The 21004-nt window shown below is 42.2% G+C and overlaps 1 pseudogene; it reads left to right on the forward strand.

Moving 5' to 3' along the window:
* The window catches only part of LOC115115267 (abl interactor 1-like), a 47875-nt pseudogene that overhangs the window by 12343 nt on the left and 14528 nt on the right, over positions 1–21004 (forward strand).

The following is a 21004-nucleotide window of genomic DNA, read 5'->3' on the forward strand; positions in this document are numbered from 1 at the left end:
GCTACTTGAACCCATTGATAAAGGTGAACCACAATTAATTGACTGAGGTTGCAGTACCTACAGCTTCCACACGGTGTCTAGAGTCTTGTCATTTCCCTTCGAGTTTTTTCTTGGTCAAACACATACAGGACACCGTATCTCCTCCGGTCTAGGACCGGATATTTTCGTTGAGTTTCTAGCCGGACATTTTTCCAGACGGACAGCTAATGATCTTTACATCGCCTCCTGATGAATTTTATCGCTTATTAACGTTTACTAATACCTAAAGTTGCATTACAAACGTATTTCGAAGTGTTTTGTGAAAGTTTATCGTCGACTTTTTGAATTTAAAAAATGACGTTACGTTTTGAAACAATGTTTTTTCGTTTATCACACAGTCTACATATAACGATATCTAGGCTTTATATGGACCGATTTAATCGAAATAAAGACCCAAATAGTGTTTATGGGACATCTAGGAGTGCCAACAAAGAAGATGGTGAAAGGTAATGAATGTTTTCTATTTTATTGTGCGGTTTGTGTAACGCCGAAATGCTAATTATTTTGTTTACGTCCCCTGTGGGTCTTTTGGGGTGTTGCATGCTATCAGATAATAGCTTCTCATGCTTTCGCCGAAAAGCATTTTAAACATCTGACTTGTTGCCTGGATTCACAACGAGTGTAGCTTTAATTCGATACCCTGCATGTGTATTTTAATGAACTTTTGAGTTTTAACTAATACTATTAGCATTTAGCGTAGCGCATTTGCATTTCCAGAGCTCTAGTTGGGACGCAAGCGTCCCGAGTAGAAGCAACAGGTTAAGAATTTGGAGCTTTTCTCTGTCTGCATTAACAAGGACAACACACAGGTCTTTCCATCATTGTATGATTTTTTGTGTGCAAATGAACTCAAGCTTGCGGACAATGTTAAATGTGATATAGCGACTCACCTGAATGAGTTGGGTGTACAATTACACAGGTACTTTCCCGAAACGGATGACACAAACAACTGGATTTGTATCCCTTTCATGCCCTGCCTCCAGTCCACTTACCGATATCTGAACAAGAGAGCCTCATCGACATTGCAACAAGCGGTTCAGTGAAAGTGTTATTTAATCAAAAGCCACTACCAGATTTCTGGATTGGGCTGCGCTCAGAGTATTCTGCCTTGGCAAATCGCGCTGTTAAGACTGTGGATTCTCGGCCCTCACTAGCATGAAAAGAAAATACAGGCAGTCTGTGTGTGGAAAATGATTTAAGACTGAGACTCGCTCCAATACAACCCAACATTGCAGTTATGTGCATCCTTTCAAGCACACCCTTCTCATTAACCTGTGGTGAGTTATTCACGATGAACAAATAAGGTTTTATATGTAAGATGGTTAAATAAAGAGCAAAATGATTGATTATTATTATTTGTGCCCTGGTCCTATAAGAGCTATTTGTCACTTCCCACGAGCCGGGTTGTGATAAAAACTCACACTTATTTTTATGTTTAATAAATGTATCGTATAGTGTGTGTGTGTGTGGCAGGCTTACAAAAACAACATTTGACCCTGGTGCTCGAGGGGGTACGCAGCTGGAGGTTGAATGTTTGAAGGGGTACGGGACTATAACAAGTTTGGGAACCACTGATTGAGTATATGTAAAGGCAAGATTCAATCAAAAATGCCTTTTATTTGTGACTTTTTCAAATCATAGTTGCACACCTCATGTAGCCTAGTCCATAGGCCTATATGTTTTAATATGGTTTGTATCACAACTAAAGTGGAGAAATAACTTAAAATGAACCACATTAATCTGCTTTACATGGGGGCGTAGAGCCTAACTACATGTATAAGCAGCTCGTGATCACTGATACCAGGCCCTGTCTAGAAGGAGTGAATCACTGATACCAGGTCCTGTCTAGACGGAGTGAATCACTGATACCAGGCCCTGTCTAGAAGGAGTGAATCACTGATACCAGGTCCTGTCTAGAAGGAGTGAATCACTGATACCAGGTCCTGTCTAGACAGAGTGAATCACTGATACCAGGTCCTGTCTAGACAGAGTGAATCACTGATACCAGGTCCTGTGTAGACAGAGTGAATCACTGATACCAGGTCCTGTCTAGAAGGAGTGAATCACTGATACCAGGTCCTGTCTAGAAGGAGTGAATCACTGATACCAGGTCCTGTCTAGAAGGAGTGAATCACTGATACCAGGTCCTGTCTAGACAGAGTGAATCACTGATACCAGGTCCTGTCTAGATGGAGTGAATCACTGATACCAGGTCCTGTCTAGAAGGAGTGAATCACTGATACCAGGTCCTGTCTAGACGGAGTGAATCACTGATACCAGGTCCTGTCTAGAAGGAGTGAATCACTGATACCAGGTCCTGTCTAGTAGGAGTGAATCACTGATACCAGGTCCTGTTTAGACGGAGTGAATCACTGATACCAGGTCCTGTCTAGACGGAGTGAATCACTGATACCAGGTCCTGTCTAGAAGGAGTGAATCACTGATACCAGGTCCTGTCTAGACAGAGTGAATCACTGATACCAGGTCCTGTCTAGATGGAGTGAATCACTGATACCAGGTCCTGTCTAGAAGGAGTGAATCACTGATACCAGGTCCTGTCTAGACGGAGTGAATCACTGATACCAGGTCCTGTCTAGAAGGAGTGAATCACTGATACCAGGTCCTGTCTAGAAGGAGTGAATCACTGATACCAGGTCCTGTCTAGAAGGAGTGAATCACTGATACCAGGTCCTGTCTAGACGGAGTGAATCACTGATACCAGGTCCTGTCTAGAAGGAGTGAATCACTGATACCAGGTCCTGTCTAGAAGGAGTGAATCACTGATACCAGGTCAACAGAGGAGGGTGTGGAGATCTCCCTTCCTGTGGAAAAGTGTCAGGGAAGGCCAGAGTGTGTGTGTGTCTGTGTGTGTGTGTGGTGCGTGTGTGCGTGTGTATGTGTTTCCATTGTTTATGTACAATTCTTTGCCAAGTTTGTGATGTCATCCCATCATAAGAACAAGGCTTTTGAAACATCTGTATTTGTGCGGGTATGTGTTGTTGGCAGAATCTATTTGTCTGCACAATGTGCTTTTCTGTATGGACTTGCTTTGATACGTTGTGCACATACAGGACATGTTCTGTTGACACAGCATCACAGTAACCAGTAGCACGGTTTGTTGTATCGACCCCGATCGTTCAGATACCTTTTCGTGTTTGCTCTAGTCTGCCGGGAGGGCAAGATGTGGTGGGGCATAAAGTTTAGGAGCTATTCTATTGGTACATTAAGACAGGCAAGCTTAATCAAGTACAGATAAATGATTTGAAATTATTTTTAAAAGTATTTGAACCCAGGTCTGCTGTGCGTCTGGTGTGTAGTCTTCATTCACGTAGGCCTGTACTGCATACGGAACTGTGTGTATGAGCAATGACTGTAGCCTCAGACTGTTGCAGCAGGGAGAGACCCGCTTCCTAACCAATGTCCCAGCATTATCGGAGGCAAACATCCCAATGTGCACCTGTCTGTTCGGAAGTGGCTGTGAATTCCACTCTCATACCCAGCCTGCATTGCTCTGCACATGGGGGGGGGTGCAACTCAATATTAGGAAGGTGTTCCTGGTGTATGGTATACTCAGTGTATATACCGTGTTGCCTGTCGATAGAGCTTTATTGAATTAAATGTAGACGGTGTAATGTACACGGTGCTCTTTCTCCTTGCTCTAACCTCTGTGTCTTTTAGAGGGGAAGTAACGTATCCATTACAGCTTGTGTACAATTGGACAACAAAGTAATCTTCATCTTCTTTTTCGTCATCTTCTTCATCATCTTCTAGGCCCAGGACAAGAGGAAAGCTCTGGAGGAGACGAAAGCCTACACCACCCAGTCCCTGGCCAGCGTGGCCTACCAGATCAATGCCTTAGCCAACAACGTGCTGCAGCTGCTGGACATCCAGGCCTCGCAGCTGCGCCGGATGGAGTCCTCCATCAACCACATCTCTCAGGTCAGGAGAGACAAACATACACAGGCTTAGACACACACATATATACACACACACGCATATACACACACACACACACATACATACATACATACATACATATAGTACCAGTCAAAATGTTTGGACACACCTATTCATTCCAGGGTTTTTCTTAATTTTTTACTATTTTCTACATTGTAGAATAATAGTGAAGACATCATTCTATGAAATAACACATATGGAATCATGTAGTAACCAAAAAAGTGTTAAACAAATCTAAATATTTGCCTTGATGACAGCTTTGCACACTCTTGGCATTCTCTCAACCAGCTTCACCTGGAATGCTTTTCCAACAGTCTTGAAGGAGTTCCCACATATGCTGAGCACTTGTTGGCTGCTTTTCCTTCATTCTGCGGTCAAAGTCATCCCAAACCATCTCAATTGGGTTGAGGTCGGGTGATTGTGGAGGCCAGGTCATCTGATGCAGCACTCCATCACTCTCCTTCTTGGTCAAATAGACCTGGAGGTGTGTTGGGTCATTGTCCTGTTCATGGTATATTGCTGCAGAATGCTGTGGTAGACATGCTGGTTAAGTGTGTCTTGAATTCTAAATAAATCACAGACAGTGTCACCAGCAAAGTACCCCTGCACCATCACATCTCCTCCATGCTTCACGGTGGGAACGACACATGCGGAGATCATCATTCACCTACTCTGCGTCTCACAAAGACACGGCGGTTGGAACCAAAAATCTCAAGTTTCGAGTCATCAGACCAAAGGACAGATTTTGACTGTCTTTTTGTCCATTGTCTGTGTTTCTTGGCCCAAGCAAGTATCTTCTTCTTATTGGTGTCCTTTAGTGGTGGTTTCTTTGCAGCAATTCGACCATGAAGGCCTGATTCACACAGTCTCCTCTGAATAGTTGATGTTGAGATGTGTCTGTTACTTGAACTCTGTGAAGCATTTATTTGAGCTGCAATTTATGAGGCTGGTAAGTCGAATGAACGTATCCTCTGCAGCAGTGGTAATTCTGGGTCTTCCTTTCCTGTGGCGGCCCTCATGGGAGCCAGTTTCATCATCACGCTTGATGGTTTTTGCGACTGCACTTGTAGTTTTCTATTCAATGCCATTACAGTATCCATTGACTTAGGACTCAATTTTCAGTTCCTATGCCTTCCACTAGATGTCAACAGTCTTTAGAAATTGTTTCAGGCGTGTGTTCTGAAAAATGAGGGAGTAAGAGCAGTCTGAATGAGTGGACACTGCCGTGTCACAGAGCTTTTTCATGCGCAATCCCAAGAGTGGATTTCTTGTTTACCTTTTATATTAACAATGTTATTGTCTGGTTGAAATATTATAGATCATTTAGGCTAAAAACAACCTGAGGATTGAATATAAACATTGTTTGACATGTTTCTATGAACTTTACGGATACAATTTGGATTTTTTTTGACTGCCTGTTTTGACTGCGTTTCAGCCTGTGGATTACTGAAGAAAACGCTCAAACAAAACAGAGGTTTTTGGATATAAAGAGACTTTATCGAACAAAAGGAACATTTATTGAGTAAATGAATGTCTTCTGAGTGGCACCATATGAAGATCATCAAAGGTAAGGGATTAATTTTATCTTTATTTCTGAGTTTTGTAACGCTTCTGCTTGGCTGGTTACTGTTTGTAATAATTTGTGAACTGGGCTATGTTCTCAAATAATCTAAAATATGCTTTCGCCGTAAAGCATTTTAAAAATCTGACACCGTGGTTGGATTCACAAGAAGTTCATCTTTAAACCTATGTAAAATATGTTTTGTTTTCTGAATTTTTATAAATGAGTATTTCTGTATTTGAATTTGGCGCTCTGCAATCTCACTGGATGTTGGCCAGATGGGACACTAGCATCCCACATAACCTAGAGAGGTTAATTGAAAGACATTCCAGGTGACTACCTCATGAAGATGGTTGAGAGAATGCCAAGAGTGTGCAAATCTGTCATCAAGGCAAAGTGTGGCTACTTTGAAGAATCTCAAATATAAAATGTATTTTGATTTGTTTACACTTTTTTGGTTACTACATGATTCCATATGAGTTATTTCATAGTTTTGAAGTCTTCACTATTATTCTACAATGTAGAAAATAGTAAAAAATAAAGAAAAACCCTTGAATGAGTAGGTGTGTCCAAACTATTGACTGGTACTATAAAAATGTTTGTGGTCACTTAGAAATGTCCTTGTTTTTGAAAGAAAAGCTGAATTTTTGGTCCATTAATATAACGTCAAATTGATCAGAAATACAGTGTAGACATTGTTAATGTTGTAAGTGACTATTGTAGCTGGAAATTGCAGATTTGTAATGGAATATCTACATAGATGTACAGAGCACTCCTGTGTTCCAATGGCACGTTGTGTTGGCTAATCCAAGTTTATCATTTTAAAAGGCTAATTGATCATTAGACCCTTTTGCAATTATGTTAGCACAGCTGAAGACTATTGATCTGATTTAAAGAGGCAATAAAACTGGCCTTCTTTAGACTTATTGAGTATCTGGAGGATCAGCATTTGTGGGTTCGATTACAGGCCAGAAATGGCCAGAAACAAAGTACTTTCTTCTAAAACTCGTCAGTCTATTCATGTTCTGAGAAATGAAGTCTATTCCATGCGAGAAATTGCCAAGAAACTGAAGATCTCGTGGTGGTAAAGTGGGAGATTTGTACAGGGTAAAAGGGACCATGAAGAAGGAAGGCTGTCACTCCCTTTTGCAACGCCATGCCATACCCTGTGGACGGATGTTAATTGGAGCCAATTTCCTCCTACAACAGGACAATGACCCAAAGCACAGCTCCAAACTATGCAATAACTATTTAGGGAAGAAGCAGTCAGCTGGTATTCTGTCTTAATGGAGTGACCTGCATAGTCACCGGATCTCAACCCTATTGAGCTGTTGTGGGAGCAGCTTGACCATATGGTGATGGGAGTGCCCATCAAGCCAATCCAATCTGTGGGAGGTGCTTCAGGAAGCATGGGGTGAAATCTCTTCAGATTACCTCAACAAATTGACAACTAGAATGACAAAGGTCTGCAAGGCTGTAATTGCTGCAAATGGAGGATTCTTTTACAAAAGCAAAGTTTTAAGGACACAATTATTTCAATTAAAAATCATTATTTATAACCTTGTCAACGTCTTCACTACATTTCCTATTAATTTTGCAACTCATTTCATGTATGTTGTTATGGAAAACAAGGACATTTATTGACCCCAAACGTTTGAACGGTAGTATACACAGTGGGGCAAAAAAGTATTTAGTCAGCCACCAATTGTGCAAGTTCTCCCACTTAAAAAGATGAGAGAGGCCTGTAATTTTCATCATAGGTACACTTCAACTATGACAGACAAAATGAGAGAAAAAAATCCCGAAAATCACATTGTAGGATTTTTAATGAATTTATTTGCAAATTATGGTGGAAAATAAGTATTTGGTCAACAACAAAAGTTTATCTCAATACTTTGTTATTTACCCTTTGTTGGCAATGACAGAGGTCAAACGTTTTCTGTAACTCTTCACAAGGTTTTCACACACTGTTGCTGGTATTTTGGCCCATTCCTCCATGCAGATCTCCTCTAGAGCAGTGACTATTTTGCCCCACTGTACATACATACATACATACATACATACATACATACATACATACATACATACATACATACATACAGTGCATTCGGAAAGTATTCAGACCCCTTAACTTTTTCCCCATTTTGTTACGTTACAGCCTTATTCTAAAATTGATTAAATTGTTTTTTCCCCTCTCATCAATCTACACACAATACCCCATAATGACAAAGCAAATATAGGTTTTTAGAAATTGTTGCAAATTTATATATAAAAAAACTGAAATATCACATTTACACAAGTGTTCAGACCAAGTGTTAACTCTGGTGTGTGAAGACATATGCAATCAAGACGTCTTTGGTTGATTTAAAAAATAAATCATTTTGAAATTGTGGAGTAGGTTTTGTAAAATATAGAAAAATCCCTTTTTAGATTTAATTTTAAGACAGCAAAATGTGAAACCTGTGTAAGGGGTGTGTAGACTTTCACAAGACGCTGTATCTACATGTATTTTAAATACATTTTACATGACGTTAAATAGATTGAAATGTAATTTTTTTCCCCTTGTGGGTTGGGGAGGATCTGTGTTTCATCCACCTTAGTAATGGAACTGCATGTATATGCACTGAGACGAGTCCTCTTTGTAGAGAAATGATAAATAGACCAATAAGCTAGCTTCTGTAGCTCTCTGGTCCTTGCGAGCTATTGCTTTTGTTTCGTATTGATGATATTCTGTATCACGGCTGTATCGGATCACGGTTGAAGCGATGTAGCATCCACCTATTGGGCAGGAGGTGAGATGAGTTGTCGATTCAGGTGTTTTTACGGTCTAGTTCGCACTAGAGCATGCTGATCAATGAGGCTTTCCAGGGATTGGGATTTCCAACCTTAGCTTTGAGGAGGTTTGGGTGGGAAACGCCATTGCACACTTGGTGAGAGATTAATTCCTATGAACAGCTTGTAGCAAAATTACCCCAGTCTTGACCAAGCGGACCAGTCTTGACCAAGCGGACCAGTCTTGACCAAGCGGACCAGTCTTGACCAAGCGGACCAGTCTTGACCAAGTAAAGTGGCTTAGGGCAGCGTTGCCCATCTTTCAAATGTTGCTCCAGTGATCCATTAACTGCCGGGTTTCTCTTAGGAAATACCATTTCTGGGGCCTGTCCCCTCCTGTTGAACATGAGATGACTTGTCACTCAGCAAAGCACAGCTTCCTCATTATTGAATTTGGTTTTACTCATTAAGTGTCACGTTCTGACCTTTATTTCCTTTGTTTTGTCATTATTTAGTATGGTCAGGGCGTGAGTTGGGGTGGGCAGTCTATGTTTGTTTTTCTATGATTTGGGTATTTCTATGTTTCGGCCTAGTATGGTTCTCAATCAGAGGCAGGTGTCATTAGTTGTCTCTGATTGAGAAGCATACTTAGGTAGCCTGGGTTTCACTGTGTGTTTGTGGGTGATTGTTCCTGTCTCTGTGTTTGCACCAGATAGGACTGTTTTGGGTTTTCACGTTTCTTGTTTTTTGTTAGTTTGTTCATGTGAAGTGATTTATTAAACATGAATCAAAACAACAACGCTGCGCTTTGGTCCGCCTCTCCTTCACCTCAAGAAAACCGTTACATTAAGTTAATATCTAACTACTGGTAACTGAATGATCTCATGTACAATGACAATTTATTATTAGTTAGATACCGCAGTCTATGCTATCTAACTAATACCGAATTGTCATTGTACGTTCTTTTCAACAGTAACCATTGGACAAGGCTTTCAGTTAGGCCGCCTGCTGGAACAACAATGCATAATCATGAATGAGAATGTTTACATCAAAATGAGCAATTATTATTATCTCTTAAAAATATACCCTTTTCTCTGGGAGAAATAAGTCTCATGAAAAAATAGCCAAAGCTGTTGTTCACATAGAGATCCTATTAAATTACTCTATTCTACATTTTATTACTTCATGTATTAAATTTACCGTATTCTAATTCCTAATTCTATGGTTGTACATCTCAAAGACATTCCAATTTTCACACGCTATTGTTGGATGAAGAAAAGGTATTTTCTCTTGTTGGGAACATTTTCTGTCAGAATTACGTGAGACATAAAGAGAGGAGTTACAGTGTTAACCTCTGATGAAGGTTTTAACATGAGGAATGTAGGCAAGACAGACCATAATAAAAAGGTCCAGCTAACAACTTCTGTTGTTTTGACTGAGCAAGTTTCCCCGGAAACCATAGTGCTTTGTGTAACCATGGACAACCAGCCCTCTAATGAGGCACATTGACAACCAGGCTGCGTTCAAAATGAAGAAAACATTGCAAAACTTGGAACCAACTAAATGAACCTCAGATCTCAAAAAGAGGGTCTAACTAATGCTGTGAAATCTAGTTGCAGCCCAGTTCGATTTAGGTACAACTCTGCTGTTCGTGCATAAAGAATGTACAATACCCTTACAACAAAAAGATTGCGGTTTTGAAACTGCAGTAATAACTGCAGTCGATTGGTATTTTGGATGCAGCAATTGTAAAAAGAAAGGTGCTATTTTGGATGCAGTTATACTGCCTTTATACTGTACTATACTGCAGTTATACTGCCTTTATACTGTACTATACTGCAGTTATACTGCCTTTATACTGTACTATACTGCAGTTATACTGCCTTTATACTGATCTATACTGCAGTTATACTGCCTTTATACTGTACTATACTGCAGTTATACTGCCTTTAAACTGTACTATACTGCAGTTATACTGCCTTTATACTGTACTATACTGCCTTTATACTGTACTATACTGCAGTTATACTGCATTTATACTGTACTATACTGCAGTTATACTGCCTTTATACTGATCTATACTGCAGTTATACTGTCTTTATACTGTACTATACTGCAGTTATACTGCCTTTATACTGTACTATACTGCAGTTATACTGCCTTTATACTGATCTCTACTGCAGTTATACTATGGTTATAGTGCGCTATACTGCAGTTATACTGCACTATACTGTGGTTATACTGTACTATACTGCAGTTATAATGTGGTTATACTGCACTATACTGCAGTTATACTGCCTTTATACTGTACTATACTGCAGTTATACCTTGGTTATAGTGCGCTATACTGTGGTTATACTGCACTATACTGCAGTTATACTGTGGTTATACTGCACTATACTGCAGTTATACTGCACTATACTGCAGTTATACTGTACTATACCGCGGTTATACTGTACTATACTGCACTATACTGCCTTTATACTGCACTACACTACTATACTGCAGTTATACTGCTGTTATACTGTACTATACTGCACTATACTACATTAATACTGTGCTATACTGCCGTTATACTGCACTATACTGTGCTATACTGCCGTTATACTGTACTATACTGTAGTTATACTGCGATCTAACAGCAATCTATTTTCATAAGCAAGATCATCTATATCAAAACGCTGACAATATTTAGTTTGAATTGGTGGCCCCAAACCAAAGACTAAACGCAGACATTTAATTACATGCCTCCCAAAAGCACCAGTCACTGGTCTTAATCACATCACTAATGCCCCCCCTTCCCCTTACTCTGACCAAGGTTTCTGTTCACACACCTATCCTCGATTCACCCCCCACCCCCCTTACTCTGACCAAGGTTTCTGTTCACACACCTATCCTCGATTCACCCCCACCCCCTTTACTCTGACCAAGGTTTCTGTTCACACACCTATCCTCGATTCACCCCCACCCCCTTACTCTGACCAAGGTTTCTGTTCACACACCTATCTTCGATTCACCCCCACCCCCTTACTCTGACCAAGGTTTCCGTTCACACATCTGTCCTTGATTCACCCCCCTTTACTTTGACTCATAGATTGTCAACAGTCCCCTGATGAACTCATTCATCGTTTCCATGACTGACTGATTCCTCCATCTCTATGACGACCCACTAGCCTTGTCATCGCCTTTTCTGTGTAGAAGGATTAGGCTGCGTTCGCCATTGGAACAGTCATTGGAAGTGATTTGGCCAAATCCTCTCCAGGGCTCCAGTCTTCAGTGTTTCCCCCGGTGCCACTGGGTTTGGGTCGAGATGATTGGGTCGAGATCCAATAACCAAATAGAAACATAGAATCATGTGTAATCATCTAATAAATGAATTCACAGTACTTCTTAAGAGGTGTAATAGAGTACTGACGTGGTACTCATTAAATACATTGTTACATCTAACACGTCCAAGCAGGAATGATTCCAGATATTTTGATATCACGGTTGACAACTCCATTGTGTCCTCCTCCCAGAGCGCTAAGAACATTGGCGTGATCCTGGACAACACCCTGTCGTTCTCAACTAACATCAAGGCGGTGGCCCGTTCCTGTAGGTTCATGCTCTACAACATCCGCAGAGTACGACCCTGCCTCACACAGGAAGTGGCGCAGGTCCTAATCCAGGCACTTGTCATCTCCCGTCTGGATTACTGCAACTCGCTGTTGGCTGGGCTCCCTGCCTGTGCCATTAAACCCCTACAACTCATCCAGAACGCCGCAGCCCGTCTGGTGTTCAACCTTCCCAAGTTCTCTCACGTCACCCCGCTCCTCCGCTCTCTCCACTGGCTTCCAGTTGAAGCTCGCATCCGCTACAAGACCATGGTGCTTGCCTACGGAGCTGTGAGGGGAACGGCACCTCAGTACCTCCAGGCTCTGATCAGGCCCTACACCCAAACAAGGGCACTGCGTTCATCCACCTCTGGCCTGCTCGCCTCCCTACCACTGAGGAAGTACAGTTCCCGCTCAGCCCAGTCAAAACTGTTCGTTGCTCTGGCCCCCCAATGGTGGAACAAACTCCCTCACGACGCCAGGACAGCGGAGTCAATCACCACCTTCCGGAGACACCTGAAACCCCACCTCTTTAAGGAATACCTAGGATAGGATAAAGTAATCCTTCTCACCCCCCTTAAAAGATTTAGATGCACTATTGTAAAGTGGCTGTTCCACTGGATGTCTTAAGGTGAACGCACCAATTTGTAAGTCGCTCTGGATAAGAGCGTCTGCTAAATGACTTAAATGTAAATGTAAATGTAATATGCAACCTAATCCAGTGTATGTCATGAATTTTGGGTTGATAATTAAACTAATGATTAGACTTTTAAATTTGACCAACAGAATAGGGCTCCAGAATTATTTTTTTTTTTTTGTTGGTACAATAGAGATGATTTTGACATCCTTAACATTTCCCATCCAAAGACATACCCAGACTTTTGAGAGAGAGAGAGAGAGAGAGAGAGAGAGAGAGAGAGAGAGAGCTGCACTTCCTAAACTCCTGCCAAATGTATGACCATATTAGAGACACATATTTCCCTTAGATTACTCAGATCCACAAATAATTTGAAAACAAATCCAATTTTGATCAACTCCCATATCTACCGAGTGAAATACCACAGTGTGCCATCACAGAAGCAATACTTGTGACCTTTTGCCACAAGAAAAGGGCGATCAGTGAAGAACAAACACCCATATTTATGTTGATTTATTTTACCTTTTGTACTTTAACTATTTGCACATAATATGACATTTGAAATGTCTTTATTATTTTGGAGTGTAATGTTTACTGTTAATTTTAATAGTTTATTTCACTTTTGTTTACTATCTATTTCACTTGCTTTGGCAATGTAACATATGTTCTGTGATGTGCTGGCTGGTTGTTCTCGGAGCGTAGCTGCCGTCTGTTCCTGGGAGATAACGGCCTTTTAAATACCATCCAGATGTTTATCAGAGTGAAGAGATTACACCAGAACTGTTGCTAGAGAGAGAGAGAGAGAGAGAGTTGTACCCTCAAAAGTTAGATTGCATTATCTGTGTCTAGACACTCTCAAAGCCGTCTGTACACAAACTTCTGGTTGAATGTGTTTTCAACAGACAAGCGTGGATTGACCTGATATTAAACCCAGATCACCTGATATCGAACCCAGATCGCCGTGTGTTAACCCTCTGAGCTAAAGCCCAATTAGCCCCGGCAGCAAACGTCAATGTTAAGGTTAATCATCGCACAAGCTCACAGAACCACCTCTGTTACAGTAGCTTTTCATCAGTGGTCAAAATGATTTAGCAGCTCTTCTCTAATGGCGGTGCTGTTTGTGGTATACAACCAAATGAAGATCCAATCTACAGAGAATATAGAACACCCCTTTAACGACCAACTGAACAATAACAGTAGAACTAACACACTTTTAACCACAAAGCTAAACCTTTCAGTATCTATTTTCTTTCTTTATTTCTTCCTCTCTTTCCTGTCCTCTCATTCTCATCTTCTGTCAACATTTTCTATCCGTTGGTCTCTTGCCCCACTCTTCTGCCAACCTCTTTCTGTAGGAACTTTTAGTTTGTGAGCCCACGCTCTGATTCCGACAGGAAATGGGCCTGTTTCCAGCTATATCTGGGCGTGACCATTTGGTTTCCCCCGGAAAGAAGTTACGACCATGTTTGCTATTTTTATCACACAGCACAAATGTGTAGTATCGAACACAGAGACGTTTGTGTGGCAGCAACTCAGGGACTTCTTTATAAGGTCATCCAGAGAGTCAAATGAACTCCCTGTCTATTAAAGATCTCTTTATCTCGCACTTGTTCTCCATCTCTATCCCCTACAGCAATGGGAAGCACTAAAGAGTACTTAACCCAGCTGGATGAATAGTGAATGAAGTGTGACCTCATTGCCCAGGGTCACGCACACACACAGACACACACACACACACACACACGTTTGCCTGCCAACAGTACTTCGCACCTCTGAACAGAGTGTCGTCAGTCAATCTGTTTTGCGTTCACACAGCAAAGAACTTGGAAGTCCTCAGCCACTCAGTCTTGTTAAAATACTCCAAACCAGAAGGTGACAGTAGCGTTGTTTGGCAAATGCATATCCGTGCGTATTGCTTATGGGCAAGATTCCAAGCTATCTGACTTGCCTAGTTAAATAAAGGTTAAATGAAATAAATACATAAATCTGCGCTAATGTTGCTATTTTGTCGAAAGGCCTTGTTGATACTTAGCCAGATGGCCACAGCTAGATAACTACCTAGCAAGATGACAAAGAAACAGTTTAATTCACTCTCCACAATCCCATACTGCCAGTGCCAGCCCATAGCCAAATGTTTAGCTAGCTAGCTAACGTTAGCATATTCGCTAGCTAGCTAACATCAACATAGCTAAGGACACTGCACTAACTCGGTAGTTAACACAGGCAGTTGTTTCATGAAAACTAGCTAATCCATTGTGATTTAATTATAATAAAGTGGTTAGCTAGCTTGGAGTAAGTATTTAGTGTTGTGTGCACTCTGTGAACTTTGCTAACTACCATCCCATAGCCTGTGGATGTACGGACAAAATGCACAATTCTTTTTCAATTTTTTGTTGTTGTTGTTGGCTCCCCCACGTGAGGGTTTGCATGCAGTATGAAAGAAGTTAAGGGTAGTTTCACTAGCCAATGCTAACGAGCATTAGCACAATGACTGGAAGTCTGCAGGTACTGTAGCAATGCTAGTTAGCATTGGCTCGTGAAACTACCGCTAACTTCCTTCACACTGCACGCAGATACATTCCAGAATCTCACAGTATCCCTTTAATACTGGTCTGGAACAAAAATCTGCTCACTGTCGGTCCCCAGATCCAGGATTGTAGAATACTGGAAAGAAGCTGTATATTTAAACTTCTATGGGATGAATAATGCTGTTATGTCCTCGGTGACTAAATATCAAATACTGGCATTCAAGTCCATCAGTATAAAACGTTTATAAGCTTACTTAATGCTGCCATAAACATGAATTAATGGATGTATTAAACAGGCATAGCAACATGTAATGATTGTAGTAAACATCTATGACAAACACACCAGACAGCGTAAAGTCACAGCACTCCTTCCTCTTCCTGGTTTCTAATCCTCTCCTTCTCTCTGCCTCTCTGTCTCTGTCTCTTTCGCTCTCTCTCTCTATGTCTTTCTCTCTCCATCCCTCCATCCAGACGGTGGACATACACAAGGAGAAGGTGGCGAGGCGAGAGATTGGCATACTGACCACCAATAAGAACACGTCGCGCACGCACAAGATCATTGCCCCCGGCAACATTGAGCGGCCGGTCCGGTACATCAGGAAGCCCATCGACTACACACTGCTGGACGACGTGGGCCACGGTGTCAAAGTAAGAGTCTTCTGTATTTTAAAGTAGAAGCCACAGTGTCTAAGTAAAAGTCTCCTGTATTTTAAAGTAGAAGCCACAGTGTCTTAAGTAAGTCAAATCAAATCAAATTTATTTATATAGCCCTTCGTACATCAGCTGATATCTCAAAGTGCTGTACAGAAACCCAGCCTAAAACCCCAAACAGCAAGCAATGCAGGTGTAAAAGCACGGTGGCTAGGAAAAACTCCCTAGAAAGGCCAAAACCTAGGAAGAAACCTAGAGAGGAACCAGGCTATGTGGGGTGGCCAGTCCTCTTCTGGCTGTGCCGGGTAGAGATTATAACAGAACATGGCCAAGATGTTCAAATGTTCATAAATGACCAGCATGGTCGAATAATAATAAGGCAGAACAGTTGAAACTGGAGCAGCAGCACAGTCAGGTGGACTGGGGACAGCAAGGAGTCATCATGTCAGGTAGTCCTGTGGCACGGTCCTAGGGCTCAGGTCAGTTGAAACTGGAGTAGCAGCATGGCCAGGTTGACTGGGGACAGCAAGAAGTCATCATGTCAGGTAGTCCTGGGACATGGTCCTAGGGCCCAGGCCAGTTGAAACTGGAGCAGCAGCATGGCCAGGTGGACTGGGGACAGCAAGGAGTCATCATGTCAGGTAGTCCTGGGGCATGGTCCTAGGGCTCAGGTCCTCCGAGAGAGAGAAAGAAAGAGAGAAGGAGAGAATTAGAGAACGCACACTTAGATTCACACAGGACACCGAATAGGACAGGAGAAGTACTCCAGATATAACAAACTGACCCTAGCCCCCGACACATAAACTACTGCAGCATAAATACTGGAGGCTGAGACAGGAGGGGTCAGGAGACACTGTGGCCCCATCCGAGGACACCCCCGGACAGGGCCAAACAGGAAGGATATAACCCCACCCACTTTGCCAAATCACAGCCCCCACACCACTAGAGGGATATCTTCAACCACCAACTTACCATCCTGAGACAAGGCCGAGTATAGCCCACAAAGATCTCCGCCACGGCACAACCCAAGGGGGGGGCGCCAACCCAGACAGGCTGACCACAACAGTGAATCAACCCACTCAGGTGACGCACCCCCCCCAGGGACGGCATGAGAGAGCCCCCGTAACAGGGTTAGAGGCAGAGAATCCCAGTGGAAAGAGGGGAACCGGCCAGGCAGAGACAGCAAGGGCGGTTCGTTGCTCCAGAGCCTTTCCGTTCACCTTCCCACCCCTGGCCAGACTACACTCAATCATATGACCCACTGAAGAGATGAGTCTTCAGTAAAGACTTAAAGGTTGAGACCGAGTTTGCGTCTCTGACATGGGTAGGCAGACCGTTCCATAAAAATGGAGCTCTATAGGAGAAAGCCCTGCCCCCAGCTGTTTGCTTAGAAATTCTAGGGACAATTAGGAGGCCTGCGTCTTGTGACCGTAGCGTACGTGTAGGTATGTACGGCAGGACCAAATCAGAGAGATAGGTAGGAGCAAGCCCATGTAATGCTTTGTAGGTTAGCAGTAAAACCTTGAAATCAGCCCTTGCTTTGACAGGAAGCCAGTGTAGAGAGGCTAGCACTGGAGTAATATGATCAAATTTTTTGGTTCTAGTCAGGATTCTAGCAGCCGTATTTAGCACTAACTGAAGTTTATTTAGTGCTTTATCCGGGTAGCCGGAAAGTAGAGCATTGCAGTAGTCTAACCTAGAAGTGACAAAAGCATGGATTAATTTTTCTGCATCATTTTTGGACAGAAAGTTTCTGATTTTTGCAATGTTACGTAGATGGAAAAAAGCTGTCCTCGAAATGGTCTTGATATGTTCTTCAAAAGAGAGATCAGGGTCCAGAGTAACGCCGAGGTCCTTCACAGTTTTATTTGAGACGACTGTACAACCATTAAGATTAATTGTCAGATTCAACAGAAGATCTCTTTGTTTCTTGGGACCTAGAACCAAGCATCTCTGTTTTGTCCGAGTTTAATAGTAGAAAGTTTGCAGCCATCCACATCCTTATGTCTGAAACACATGCTTCTAGCGAGGGCAATTTTGGGGCTTCACCATGTTTCATTGAAATGTACAGCTGTGTGTCATCCGCATAGCAGTGAAAGTTTACATTATGTTTTCGAATAACATCCCCAAGAGGTAAAATATATAGTGAAAACAATAGTGGTCCTAAAACGGAACCTTGAGGAACACCGAAATTTACAGTTGATTTGTCAGAGGACAAACCATTCACAGAGACAAACTGATATCTTTCCGACAGATAAGATCTAAACCAGGCCAGAACATGTCCGTGTAGACCAATTTGGGTTTCCAATCTCTCCAAAAGAATGTGGTGATCGATGTCTCCTGTATTTTAAAGTAGACACCATAGTGTCAAAGTAAGAGTCCCCCACTCCCCCTTAAAGTAAAAGCAACAGACTGGAGTCATGACATCATCAGCCCTAGTGTGCGGAAGGTAGCCTAGCGGTTAGAGCGGTGGGCCAGTAACCAATAGGTTGCTAGTTTGAATCCCAGAGCTGACGAGTTAAAACATGGGTTTGGTCTGCCCCTTTGAGCAAGGCACTTAACCCTAATTGCTCCAGGATCACCGTCAATAATGCTGCTTCCCTGGCTGTGACCCCACTCTGAGTGGGACATGCAAAAAAAACTTCCATTTCACACTACTCACTTGTACAGGTTACAGACAGGAGCAATAAAAGCTATTTGATCTAGTGCCTCATACTGTCTGTAATACTGCAGTATCTGTGCTGGTTTCTGTTTCACGACAGGCTTCACATCCTTCATTGCAATTAATCCACTGGGGTCACAGTTGTCCTTCCCTCCGATGTGTAGTAGTATTTCCCTCAGAGGAAATCATTAGCACAGGATTCATACGTGGAACAGTCATGTAAGTGGACTGTCTGGTCATGTTATTACAATTTCATTACTTCCATTTCATTAATTCAATCAAGCTAATCAATAAACTGCTCTTTTAGTAAGGGAGTTAGTGTGTGTGTGTGTGTGTGTGTGTGTGTGTGTGTGTGTGTGTGTGTGTGTGTGTGTGAGAGAGAGAGAGAGAGACATTCGTATGTGTACAAGTAGACCAGTGTGTGTGAGAGAGAGAGAGACAGACAGCTTGATCTGGGCCAAGTGCTGACGCCATCATATCCCACATGAATTGTGGGAAAATAATCTTTCAGCTCTGTTCTGGCTCAGTCTTCATCTTTGATTCTCTCTCCCTTGGATATCTCACTGATCACTGAAAAATACATTTAAAACACACCATCTCTCACTAATCACTGAAAAATACATTTAAAACACACCATCTCTCACTGATCACTGAAAAATACATTTAAAACACACCATCTCTCACACATTTGATAAGTTATTTCTGACATATTATGTTGTACAGAAGCAAGCTGAACTGTGGTAGGAGCTCATGCTGCCATTATTACAGGTTGTCTGACACCCTCTCTTCCCGCACCATCCCTTTGTTTTAATCTCTTTATCCCAATCACTCTCTCTTTACCTCTTCCCCATCCCAATTCCTCTCTCTCTCTCTCTCTCTCTCTCTGTCTTTCTCTCTCTCTCTCTCTCTCTCTTTCTCTCTGTCTGTCTGTCTGTCTGTCTGTCTGTCTGTCTGTCTGTCTGTCTGTCTGTCTGTCTGTCTGTCTGTCTGTCTGTCTGTCTGTCTGTCTGTCTGTCTGTCTGTCTGTCTGTCTCTCTGTCTCTCTGTCTGTCTGTCTCCTAAGTGTTAATTGCTATAATATACAGAGCCAACATATACTGAACAAAAATATAAACACAACATGCAACAATTTAAACAATTTTACTGAGTTACAGTTCATATAAGAAATCAGTCCATTGAAAAAAAGAATGAAGCCCTAATCAATGGTTTTCACATGACTGGGAATACAGATATGCAAAAAAATATATATCTGTGGGGCGTAGATCATAAAAACCAGTCAGTATCTGGTGTAACCACCAGTACTTAATTCCTGCCAGAACAGGATCCGACACCTCTCCGTTTTGGACTGTTTTGTTCTGGAACCTATTTGGCCTGATCCGGTATTTCTCCTGGCATGAAAAATAATTGTTACTTTTTTCAATCAAAGTTCATTCAAGTTGCCTCTTCCTTAATTGTCCTGCCACAGAGGATACATAGCCTATTAAAAAATAATAACCTAGTTGTGGAGTGTAGCCCAATAAATAGGCATAGCCTACAGTCAGGAACGAGCTGCAAATCTCTGTCAACATACAGCATGCAGACAAAACTGGCCTTTCACAATATTTCAAATAGTCTACAATCGCGGGGAAAAAAGGTTGCAAATTGCTCCTGCTGAAAAGAGAAGACTATAATCTGCCAGCTGCAGGCTACCAAAATTTTTGATAATCTTCCAAATATTGTCTAAAAAGTTAAACAAGAGAGAGAAAGGCTTTTGGCACGAGCCCATATGACATCACCAGCTAGTGAGCTGCGCATCATTGGGTGAGTCAGTGAAACTGGAAAGCATTTTAAGAACTATAATTTCCTTCTCATATTGTATCATACAATATGTCTCCACACACCTAGGCCTGGGCTACTGATGGATTCAAGACAAGGTCGTTTTCACTGATCTCAGTGTCAAAGTAGCCTGTCATTTCGTCCCTTGTGCGGTATTATAGTGCTTTCAAGACAACTGGGAACTCAGGGAAAAAAAAGAGGTCAGAAAGTCTGAGCGCTAGAAAGAGGCCAGAGTTCCCCATTTGGAATTCCGAGTTGGATGACCGTTCAAAATGAATTTTCCCAGTCAGTGCTCAGTTTGTTTTCCCCTGAATTCCCTGTTGTCTTGAACGCACTGAAGTCGGAAGTCTGAGATTTCCCAGCTCTGAGCTCTGTCTGTCTGTCTGTCTGTCTGTCTGTCTGTCTGTCTGTCTGTCTGTCTGTCTGTCTGTCTGTCTGTCTGTCTGTCATTGATATTCATAGTCTCCATGGTGTGTTATGCATGAAGGAATGTCTCTATTACTCCGGCTGTGACTCTGTGATAATGAGTTGTTGATGTTCTTCTAACATCTGTTGCTCTACATTCTAAAGAGACCGTAGTCACACATTTGGCTTAGTCTCATGATACACACTCATTGAGCTTTAGTAGCAAAACAAATGAGTGTGTGTGTGTGAACAGCTCATCCCCACATCTTTATTTCCCCCATGTTGAGGCAGGCTTGCCCGGGACCTTGAATAACCAATCACTCCCCTCTCCTCCCCAGTTATCGTGCCCCCACCCCCCCACCAGTCATTGCTGACAGACCGTTG

The sequence above is a fragment of the Oncorhynchus nerka genome, linkage group LG20 (assembly GCF_034236695.1).
Source record: "Oncorhynchus nerka isolate Pitt River linkage group LG20, Oner_Uvic_2.0, whole genome shotgun sequence".
NCBI lineage: Eukaryota > Metazoa > Chordata > Actinopteri > Salmoniformes > Salmonidae > Oncorhynchus > Oncorhynchus nerka.